At 39.1% G+C, this 12226-nt stretch overlaps 1 protein-coding gene across 2 annotated transcripts in view; it reads left to right on the top strand.

Annotated features, from left to right (window-relative positions):
- KIF18A (kinesin family member 18A) overlaps positions 1-12226 on the top strand; it is a 98301-nt gene that overhangs the window by 2275 nt on the left and 83800 nt on the right. The window contains exons 1-2 of one of the 2 annotated variants that reach the window (XM_031941810.1): positions 5324-5382; positions 11373-11451. The gene's annotated coding sequence lies outside the window, so the exon portion shown is untranslated. Of the gene's footprint in view, positions 1-5323; positions 5383-11372; positions 11452-12226 lie in introns of those variants that run through there. The other variant, XM_012552534.2, reaches the window with a different exon arrangement.

Genomic DNA, 12226 nt, shown 5'->3' with positions numbered 1-12226 from the left:
GGAAGCATTCGAACTGTTTGGGTTTTGTTTTGACTTGGTTCTTTGGTTGTTTTTGGAAAGAGATTTTTTTGTTTGTTTTTGTTCTGTTTGGGGGAAATGGAGAGAGAATATAGCTCAGAGAATATGGGAAGAATTAAGATCATAGGTGGCTCAGTGAATAGAGCTGGTCTGGGATCAGGAAGATCTGAATTAAAGCTATCCCCTCATACTCACTACATGTCTGACCCTGGACAAGTTACTTAAATGCTGTTTGACTCAGTTTCCTCATCTCCACAATGGGAATAATAATGGTTCTTTTCCAAAGTTGTGGTCAGAAACAGAGGAGATATTAATTGTAAAGTGCCAGTGCCTGGCATGTAGTAAGGGCTATGTACGTGTTAGCTATATTTATTATGATAGCTTTTGACTCTGAAGAGATCTCAAAAGTCATCTAGTTCCCAATCTTCTCATTCTCTGGCTAATTGGAAACTCCACTGGATGATGTGACTTTTCCAATGTCACACAGCAAGAAGGAGAACAAGATTGGAACCCAGATGTCTTTCAAATTGACTTCTCTTTCTACTCTCCCTTGCTTGCCTGTCTTGAAGAGATAACATCTGAATTGAACCTAAATGAAAGGCTAAAACCTCTTTTTGGAGGAACAAATACATTCTACAAGCTGAGGACTAGCTCATTTCTCTGTAGTCATGTTATCCCTCTGTAAGTATTCTGCTAATAGGAAGCCAAAGGGGTTATCACAGTGGCTGTGGAATCAAAAAATGGAATGATAAAATGTCTATGTCAGAGTCTAGTTTACCTGGAAAGATAGGCTGGAGCAAGGCTATAGACAACCTTACATGACTGGGTAAGGAGCTTGTGTTTTCAAGTGGACCACTTTTCAAGGAGGAGAGTGAGATAATCAGATCTGTACTTGAGGAAGATGGTTCAGCTTAGTAGAGGAATCAGAGTAGAAAGAGACTGGAGACAGAGAGAACATCTGGGAAGCTCTCCTGGGCCAGTGCCCTTTCTACCACTCCATATAGCTTGTTGTTTTAAAGGACTTTCTCCGTAGCCCAACATCGGGAAGAGCAGGCTTGATTGTCTATTAGAAGCCTGAGTATAACTTCCTATTATTTTTATAGGTATAAAAGTTTGCACAATTAGAAATCTGCTTAGATACATAAGAGTTCCTAAGGACATAATGAGTCTTTAATAAGTGCTCTAGCCCACAGTTGTCAGCTTGGCATGGGCCAACTGGTTGCTTTTGTCGGCTTTGCCTCATTCAGTGCAATCCATAACTGGCTTCTGCTAGTGTGGAAGGTGTGCCTCCTGAACTTGTGTCATGACCTCTTGTTTGTGTCTATGTTGCCATCCTTCCTGCCCTCTTTTTCCTGAATCAAAGCATCTTAAGAGCAGATTTTGTCTTTGTATCTTCCGGTCTTTGCCAAAAATAAGCATGTCATGTTTCTCATAGAATTGAATTGGTTACCCAGATAAAAGCCAGTGTAAATTCTGTAAACAGAAACTTTAAAAAAAAAAAAAAGGACATGATAAGGCAAGGTCTGAGCTTATACTAGGGAGGAAGGCAGAGGGCTGGAAGATTGGATGTCATGGATGGGGAGCAACTAAGAAGTCATTTTAGAAGTAGTACTGAAAAGGGGTTAATAAGAATAATAAACTTAAAAAGTGGGAGCCATATTGGAAAGAATTGTGATTGACAGCCTGAGGATTTTATATTTTAGACAATAGGGAGCCACTGAAAACTGGTGAATCACATGATATGACCAAGTAGATGTTTTAGAAATAGCATTTTAGCAACTCTATAATGGAGCATGTACTGAAAGGGAATGACTACAAACAGGAGCATCTAATAAGAAGGCCTTGTAGTTTTCCAGGTGACTGGTAATGAGGGTCTGAACTAGAGTAGAGATTATATGGAGAGAAAATGGAACAGGTGGTAGAGATGCAGAGAGAATTAATAGGACTTGGCAAATGATCAATATAGCAAAGAGTCAAACATGACTTCAAGGAGGCAAATCTCAGAATTATAACAACAGTGCCCTCGACAACAACACACTCTTGCCCTCCAAAAAAGGAAATTTGGAAGAGTTTTGAGGGAAGTAACAGCTTTATCTTAAACATCCTGATGATGCTGTATTATAAGCAGTTGCGGATGCTGATATTAAAAGATTAAAAGGATTAAGATTGATAGAGAAAAGGGAAGAGAGGAAGGCCCAAGGTGGCGCTTTAGGAAATATTCCCATTTAATGGGGTGGATACAGGACGATCCTGCAAAGGAGGAGATTGAGAATGTAGAATCTCAGAGGTAGGAAGAAAGCCAAGAGATTTCAGTGTCAGAGAGAGAAGGCAAGGCAGAACTGGGTAGGGCAGGCAGGACATAAGCATTTATTAAGCACTAATGACTTAGGACAGTCCTGGGAGGTGTGTGCTAATGATCCCCAGTTTGCAGTTGAGGGTTACCCACAATTAGTGTCTGAGGCAGTATTTGAACTCTGCTGTTGTTGTCTACAGGCCCAAAGTCCTAGCTCCTGTGCTACCTTTAAAAGCTATGTAATAGAATGACAGCTGAGAAAAGGCCATTAGTTTTACCATTGAAAAATATTTCAATGAATGTGGGTTTTGAAAAAAAAAAGATCTTAATAACTAATCGACTCCCAAATAACCAACCTTATATAAGAAATCATAGGATTTCTACCAGCGAAGTAATTTGGAGGAAGATCTGAGTTCAAATGCAGCCTATGTGACCTATGTGACTGTGGGCAAGAAATTTCACCCTATTTGACTCAGTTTCCTCATCTGTAAAATAAACTGCAGAAGGAAATGGCAGATCATTTTAGGGCCTTTGTCAAGAACACCCAGATGGGGTCCTAAAGAGTTGGACACAACCAAAATGACTGAACAACAATCTAGATAGCAGCTTAATGTCCTCCTCTGCTCAAGATCACAAAAATAGTAAGTTTCAAAGTTAGGGCTCCAGACCGGAGTTGCTGGCTCCAAATCCTGTGTTCTTCGACCCCTCTGATACAAAGCCCACTTTGTTCCTATCTGGAGACATTCTGCTCTACAAAAAGTCTGCTCGCCTTCTGCCATGTGTATAACACCTGAGCCACAAGTTTGGGCATCCCTGACAGCTGGCAAGAATGCCTTATACAGCTCTACCTGCCTGTTCTTTCCTGAGGATGGGGGGGGGGGGGGGCAAGGATGGCAATCACCAGCTTTCCCCTGGATTAATAACAGCGATTGCTTGGCTGAGGTTTGTGCACTTTGCTACCTTAATCCAGTCAGTTTCTCACAACTCACTTCCCACAACCTATATTTATTGATGATGGTAGCAGAGCTGAGAAGGAAAATCTACTTATTAAGAGCTCATTTGCTGTTAGTAAAATAAAAACTGGCCACGGGCTAAGAAAAATGTTGCCAGATAGATGCCGGCCCATATGATAGCATATTGTCTATACTATAAAGCCCTGTTAGAATTGTAGTAATTATGGAGAATACACTTTGTGACCACTGTTAAGCATGACTCACACATTTAGGCCATACTAAATGTTCCTGATCATAGTTACTTAATTTCCCCTTTAAAAGGAAATTTGGAACTAATTATTTTATAAAGATGAAAGATTAACACCTGTTTTCCTTATAACTTGGTCTGAATCATTGTTTTCTAGGGGGAAAAATAGAAATCATATTGTAAGATCATAAAATCACAAAGCATACAACCCACAGCAGCTTTTCCAAATACTCATGAGTCTCCTCTTATTTTCAACTCTCTCCCCCCCAAACTTACAACCAACAGAAAAGTGATTCCCTCTGCTTCCTCTTCCTTCCCCCTTCCCCTCCTCCCCATCTCCATCTCCCTCCTTTCCTGCAAGCTTTGGTGAGGTAGCCCTTATCAAAGCCAGGCTTTCTGCATGGACCCTTGACCCCATCTGCTCTTCTGTAACAGAATTATTCTCTATCCAGTCATCCTTTCTCTCATTCTACTCTTCATCCCCTTGTAGGCTCCTTTCCTCCTCCATACAGACTTATCCAAGGCATGTTGATCCTTAAAAAACCTAGTAGTTCTTACCCTCATCCTCTATTCTTTATTTTCCAACCAAACTTATCCAAAAAAAACCCCAAAAACAAACCAAAAAAAGCAAAACCATCTGTATGGAGTGTCTACATTTCTTCCTTGTGCTTTCTTCTTAACCCTCTTCTTTAAGGCTTTCAGCTTCATTATTCAATTGAAATTATTCAATCTCTAAATGATTTTTTAATTGACAAATAACTTTTTCTCAATCCTCATCCTTTTTAACCCTCTCTGCAACATTTGACACTACTATTTATACTGTCCTCCAGGAGTTCTCTTCTCTGAGTATGCTCTCTCTTAATTTTCCTTCAGTTCAATTTATTAAACACCTGATTTGGACTAAGCCCTGTGTTAGATCCTGGGGATACAAATAAGAAAAAAATAGTCCCTGCCTTCAGGAGATCTTACAATCTGATCTTACAATCTAATGGGGAAAATCATACAAAAGGAAGCTAAAAAGGAGAGGACTGGCAGGGGAGGTCCCCAGCACAGCATCCTGTAAGGCTGCAGATCGAAAGTGGACTGCCTGCAAATCCAGCTTTAGTTTCTTAAAGCTCTGGATAGAGTTGCATGCTCTATCCTTAAGATGACTGGTGATCAGTTTATCCTGGGGGGAGCATCTTGCTGGAGTTCTCCATCAATCTCCTTTTCCTTATTATAACATTCCTGTGAAACCCATAAATATAGCTGTACTCCAAGGCCCTGTTCTGGGCCCTCTTCTCTGTTCTCTATGCTTTCACATGGATTCAGTTCTGTTCCCATGGTTTTGTTTTCCATCACCATGCAGTTGTTGTTTGACTTTCATTCTTGAAGACAACCATGGCATTAGGGAGGTGATACCATGACATGCAAGTGAGTTTGATTTAAGTGAGGGAGGGCTGTGCAAAGTTACCAGCTTCACTTCCTCCCTTGTAATCATCTGGATCCAGTAGCAAGATTATAGATCAGGATGACTGAAGTTGGCCCTGGATGCAATGGTAGAGACACACACACACACACACACACACACACACACACACACACACACACACACACACACACACACACACACACACACACACACACACACCCCTATTGGGATGAGAAGACTCTAAAGGGTTTCTGGCCAAAGTTTTCACTTTAAGCCAATCAGGGCTCAAACAGTGACCAGTGGGGCTTGGCCTGGGACCTATTGTTGGCCAATCAATGAGAGCCAGAGTGATTTGGGTTTATGACATGACCCTTGAGAAAGAAATCTAACCTGAATGCCCTAAGGTATTTGGGACGTTTCAGGGATCAAAATTGACCTTCCTTTGGGCAGACATCTGCAGGTAAAGATACAATACACTGTGTGGACAGAGGGAAGGGAAGGGAAGGGAAGGGAAGGGAAGGGAAGGGAAGGGAAGGGAAGGGAAGGGAAGGGAAGGGAAGGGAAAAAAGAAAGAAAGAATAAGGAAAGGAGCTTTGTTGTTCAGTTGGCCAGTGCCAGTTAGATTCCCAGGGGTGCAGCCCCTATTTATTACATTGGGATTTTTTGTCTTAATTTCTTGAAGAGGACCATCCAGGTGACTCCCAGTTCTCTCTAACAAACCCTCATTTCCGATCTCACAGTATCAACTGCCTATTGGATATTTAGGATTGGATAGCCATAGATGTCTCAGATTCAATATGTCCAAAGCAGAATTCATTTACCCCACCTTCCAACTTTTCATCTTATTGTTGAGGATACTCCCTTTCTTACAGTCACTCAAGTGTCATTGTTATCTCTCTCCTATAAGTCATTCAATAAAAATATCTAATTATTTTGGGCCAAATCTTGTCGATTCTATTTCTCTAGTACATCTGGAATACAGTCCCTTCCCCACCCCCCACCCCCACCCCCATTCATAGACCATTTCCTAATTCAGGACTTTATTATCTTTCCCATGCAGAATTGCAGCTGCTTCCTAATTGGTTTTTTTTTTTTTTTTTTTGCCTTCCCCTCCCTAGTATGTCTTCCGCACAGGCACACCAGTGATTTTCCTAAAACATAGTTCTGACCATATTTCCTTTACTCCTATTCAGTAAACTCCAGTATATCAAATATAGGGTGTTCTCTTGACATATTTAAAGTTCTTTGTGCTCCATCCACCTCACCTGTTAACTTTTACACTCTTCCTCCTCCCTGCACTCTAGTCTTTAATCATACTGGGCTTTTTTTCCTCAAAGATGATACAGAGCTCCATACACATCCAATTCTCTGTGCTTTAGCAGTCGATATTCTTATCATATCTTGACTCTTGAAGTCAATGACTTCTTTCAGGACTTGACATGTGAATTAATGGCTTCCTTCAGGACTTCAAGAACTATTTTCTGCAGGATTTCCTTGCATGCTAGTGCCTTCCCATCCAGGATACCTTATGTTTAATTTGTGTGTGTCACCTGTGATAGAAACATGGAACTTAAGAATAGCTTCATTTAATTTGTCATTCTACCAAGTTTCTGAAACAGATGATGAGAAAATGTGTGTTGATTGACTGAACTTTCTATTTTCCCTTCCTGAAGATCTCAAAACTTTTTCATTGTCTCTGATCTGCCTTTTTTTAAAAGCTTTTTATTTCCAAAACATGCATAGATTTTAACATTGATCTTTGCAAAACTTTGTGTTCCAAATGGTTTTCTCCCTCCTTCCCCCAATTCCTCCCCTAAATAGCAAGTAATCCAATATATATTAAATTTTTCTATACATATTTCCACCATTATCATGCTGCACAAGAAAAATCAGATCAAAAAGGGGGAAAAATTGAGAAAGAAAATGAACTGCAAGCAAGCAACAACAACAAAAGGTGTAAATACTATGTTGTAATCCACACTCAGTCCCCATAGTCCTCTCTCTGTGGGTGCAGATGGCTCTCTTCATCACAAGTCCATTGTAACTGGCCTAAATTATCTCATTGTTGAAGAGTCACATTCATCAGAATTGATCATTGTATAATTTTCTTGTTTCTCTTGGTTCTACTCAGTTCACTTAGCATCAGTTCATGTAAACCTCTCTAGGTCTTTCTGAAATCATCCTGCTGATTGTTTCTTATAGAACAATAATATGCTGATCTACTCTTGCATACCTGTTTATCTTAGTGATAAAGTAGTCTTTCCTTGCGAGAGCTAAGCAATCATCTACTCTTGATCCCAGCCTTCTGTCCTTGATAGTATTGATTTATCCCAGCTGTATTTCTTCTTCAGCATCTTTCACCTCTCCATTTATCAATAAATATTCAGACAACTTCATCACACACATCCCCACCCCATCCTCACCCCATCCTCACACACATGTCCTTTCAATAAAATACTTCCTCTGACCTCACAAGCTATAGCTCTCATTCTCTTCTCTCTTCAGAACTAGACTTTTAGGAGGAATAGTCTATACTTATTATCACTGATTACTCAATAAATACAGCTTTATCAGGCTTCTGACCCTACTTTTCTCCTGAAATTGTTTTCTCAGAAGCCACAAGTAACATAATCTTTGTTAAATAATATTTTTAATTTCCTCATTCTTGGACCATCTACTAACAGTATTTGACACTGTTGTTCTATAAATGCCTTACTGATGTTCTCTCTTCTTCTCCATTTTCTCATTCGGTTTTTCCTGATTCTAGCTTTTTCTTGGTATCTATATTGTTTTTTCTACATGTACTCCTCACCATCTCCATGACCACATGTGGGCATGTGCAAAGGGTTTGTCTGTACTTTTTTCCTGTACTTTCTCCTTTGGAGATCTTTGCTCATTGCTTTATTTCTTCTTTGTGAATCATTCTCAAATTTCCATTTCCAGCCCAAACATTTCCCCTTTCCTATGAGTACTAGACATCCTGTTGACACCTCAAACTTAGCATATGATTTCATATTTCTCACTAAATTTGCCCTTCCTCCTTCTGTTCACAGTGAGCTCCATTATCATCTCTGACTAATGGATTCCCAAATCTATATATCCAGTCCTCCTCTCTTCTGAATTATGGTCCTTCATCACAAACTGGCTCCTGGCAATCCCATTGGCATCTAAGCCACAATCCTTCTGAAACAATTCTTGGTTGTTAAAGATCCACCCTTTCCCTAAACTTCTCTTTTCCTATGGTTTCTTCTACATATACATATACATATACACATACATATACATATACATATATATATACGAGTTGCTGAATTTCATGATGAAACCACCTAGTTCTGCTTCATTTAGTTCCAATGCACTTGCAAGTCTTGGTCATCTCTACATATATTCTTACCTAGTTTTGAAACCTAGGTGTCATCCTGGACTCATTACCCTTTCATTAAGCTGTTCCTCTTCCCACAACCAGCTTTGCTCTGACAAACTGATTTTTCTCAAATAAGGGTCTGACTTTATTACTCCTCTGCCCCCTTCCCCCAGAGTTTTCATTAGCTCCTGGTGTGTCGAAATTCCTTTATTTGTCATTAAAGCCCTTTACATGCCCCTTCTACCTAGCCTTTCTGCAAACATGTACACACATAAAAACCAGTCAACTTGTTGTTTCCCATGAGCAGTATTCCATCTACTATCTTAATGCTTTTTAACACATGCGAGTGTTCTCTCTACTCATAGAATGCTCTTCCTTCTTAGCTTCACCTTCTGGAAAACCTAACAAGTGCAAGCTCCTGTCTTTTCTGATTTCTTCTCTTCCCTTTACCCACTTAATTATTTCCCTTCACCTAAGTGGGGATAGGGGAGTTCCTTTGCACTTAACTAATCTGTATGCATATTGTGTCTTTCCAGTCCAAATTTCTTTGGGTAAGGAGTTATTGTATTGTTACTCTTTTTAAAACTAGTGACCAGAACAGTACATTTCCTATAGTAAGTGCTAAGTAGATTTTTGATGAATGAATGAATAAAAAGTTACAACATGATCTAGTAGAGTAAAAACAGGAAGGCTAAACTCAAATAAGTGAGGAAAAATGCTAAGGATAAGTTTAAAAAATGTTAAGATATATTGTATATTGCAGGAGTGGTATAAAAGAAAGTATTGGACTGATTCTCAAGGCAATTAGTAAGATGTTAAGAAACAGTGATGAGAAGTTTGAATTACTCAATTCCTATTATGATAATTTTTTTGCAAAAGAAATTATCTTTTTACAGAAAGTAGATCTTAATAAATGCTTGTTGACTTGACCTGATTAGAAAAGTATTCAACAAAAATAATTAATAACAAAATCAAAATATATTGAAGTAAAATTTGATTTAAGAAAAATCACCAAAAATAATTAGGAAGATAGTAAGAGAGCATCTGATGGCCTTTAATAGTTTTTAAGCTGCCAAGTCAAAAAGTACCTGTTAGTTGCTAGATATGATTCCTGAGTCATTCTCAACAAATGAAAAAATACTGCACTGAACATGGGCAAAGTTTAACCTTGTTTCAGGAAAAGGAAGGAGGAAGATTGCATTTTTTGGACAATCATCTTGACTTTTAATTTTATTTTTGGCAAAATTATAAGAAATAAAATTATAGGTATTATATGTAAACATTAAAAAAGGAAGCAGTGATCATAAGCATCAACATCATTGTTGTTTGTCCTTTATTCTCGGAGATAACCAAGACTTGGAAGTGCATTGGAACTAAATGAAGCAGAACTAGGTGGTTTCATCATGAAATTCAGCAACTCATATATGTTCAGACTGTAACTGACATGTTCCACTGTGTTGGTCAGTTATTCTTTGTTACAAGGGAGGATTCTGTGATTGTGGTGGAAGACAGGTTGTGTAAACTTCCTTTTTTGGGAGCAAGATTACTAACTGGACTCATTGGTGAGAAAAATATCACACAAATTCATTATTCAGATTTCAGCCTAGAATTTGACAAAATTTCTTACCTTGTTCTTGTGCACCAGATAGAGAGCTCATCAGCTATGAGATAGGATAGTTAGGTGATTATGGAGCTGGTTCAATTGCTGCACTCCAAGAATAGTCATTTCCAAAGGAGAAGTCTAACTGATGTGTCTGGGCATAGCTCTGGACTCCCAACATCTTTGTTGATGGCTTCCTTATGCCACTTGCAGGTGGTTCAGAGCTGAGTGAGACAGCCAGCCTCAGCTGACCAGACACCAAGAGTTTTAAACAAGATAGGACTCGAGGCAGACTCTATTGAGATAAGATATAAGAAGGATAAATGCAAGTGGAGGCTGAAGGAGGAGGGTGTTTTGGAGGGCATTATTGTTCAGGCACCAAGTAGGTTTGATGGCCTCTGGATCTCCCCCCTCTTCTTCCACCATCTCAGAAAGAAGAGAAGGTGGGCAGAATGCTGCTGGCTGCAGTACTGGGCTCCGTATAAGGAGGACCTACCTCAGGCACTTTGTAGTTCTATGACCGAGGCAAGTTACTTCACAAGAATGTGCCTGTTTCCTCATCTCTGAAATGAAACCATTAGAGTCAGTGGCCTCTAAGCTCCCTTTCCACTCTAAATAGATATTAATGTGAACAAATATTTTAAAATTTCTTATAATATTATATTTAGTTAACTAGAATGGTAGCTAAATGGCATAGTCTAGAGACAAGGAAACCTGAGTTCAGGTTAAGAGTTACTTAAGAGTCACCTTGCTTGCCTTACTTTCATAGTAAATTGTATGATGGTGTCGCCCTGGGTTGTTGGAAAGATTACTTGAGAAAACATTGTATAAGTAGTTAGCACATGAAGGGGGCTACAAAAATACTAGTGGTCTTCTTCCCTCCAAAGCTGTCCTTGTCTAAGAAAGTGTAAAGATGGATTTTTCAACAAAAACCCAATAATTTACAATCTGAGATAATAAGTTCAGAACCTGCCATTGTAAGGGATACTTCATTTGATTGACATTTTGTGAATTCGCTCATGTTCCTCACAGAACAAGAACAGTACTTGGACTTTTTTTTTTCCTCATTATTTCACATTATTCAAGATTCAGTATCAGTTTACATGTTGTAAGGCCTTATCTAAACCGATCTAGTAATCCTTTATTATTTCATGCATTCTAGCTTTCTATCCCCAGAGATATAATTTCGTCCTATTGGTCCCTTTATCAAAAACCTTTTGCTTCCAGGGAAAAGTTTAAAAAAAGTTTTATATGTCTGAGCCTATCTTCTAATACTCATCAAATTACCCCAGTCTCTACCCTATATGTATAACTTAATATTGGAGTTTAATCATGAATGTTTTGGTATTCTCTTTATTTCATTTGTATATTCTTTGACTCCCTGTTAAAATTATCAGCCCCTTTGGGGGTAGCAATGGTGTTATTAATAATTCTTTTCTATTCTTCCCTTCCTGCTGTCCTTCCTTCTTCTCCCTCCCCCCACCAGAACCTAACATCGTGATGAGTATACAGTAGGATTGAATAAATCCTCACTGGAAAAGAGGACATTGATTAAAGAGTACTTGGTAAGTGGGAAGCTTCCTTTCTGATGTTTATTATTTTCAAACTGATCTTAATCTCCTGGATGAGAATTGAAATTTAAATCCTAGTTGGGTTTTAGAAGAATGAACAAGTGTTAAAAAGCAAAGGAAGGAAATGTGTCTGTATCGGGGCAAAGAGGGCATTTCCAAAAACTGAAGAAACCCAAACTCCCCTAGAATCTGGCTCTTAGAAGCAAAGTAACCCCATTCACTTGCCTCCTCTCTTCCAAAGAGGTTACTGCTGTCTCATGCAGGCATTTATATTTCAAAGCTGAAAGCTGAAAGATCCTGATACCTGCTGAGATAGTCAAGTCTGGGAACTTGTAGTGCTAACTTCCTCATGTAACCTTTGTGGATAGGCCAACCCAGGCCCTACTGCCCTATTTAGTTAGAGTTTTTTCTGTCCTAGGAACAGACAGACAGGATCAGCCCTCCTGTGTCTGAACCCTGCAGCCAAAGAAAATTCCTTGGTCTTTGGCCTTTCTTAGACCAAGCCATGAGAACTTGCCGGCATGTGCATGAGCTGGACCTCATTCTCACTCTGTTCTCATCTCCTTGTGTTGCCTGTCATTGTGAATCCACGTGGCTTTCATCAGTTACCCTTGGCTTTAAAAAACAACAACAACAACAACAAAAAACAAACTAGTTTCTAGTTCCTGGAGACTTAAGGCTTTTGACTGTGACCTTTTAAAGGACACAAAAATCTTTTATGGATGGAACTTCAAAAAACTTTAGCTTATTCAATTTATTATTATCTTAG

This window comes from Sarcophilus harrisii, chromosome 6, assembly GCF_902635505.1.
Source record: "Sarcophilus harrisii chromosome 6, mSarHar1.11, whole genome shotgun sequence".
NCBI lineage: Eukaryota > Metazoa > Chordata > Mammalia > Dasyuromorphia > Dasyuridae > Sarcophilus > Sarcophilus harrisii.
Note: the sequence above shows the minus strand (reverse complement) of the source record. Positions and strands in the feature narration are given on the sequence as shown.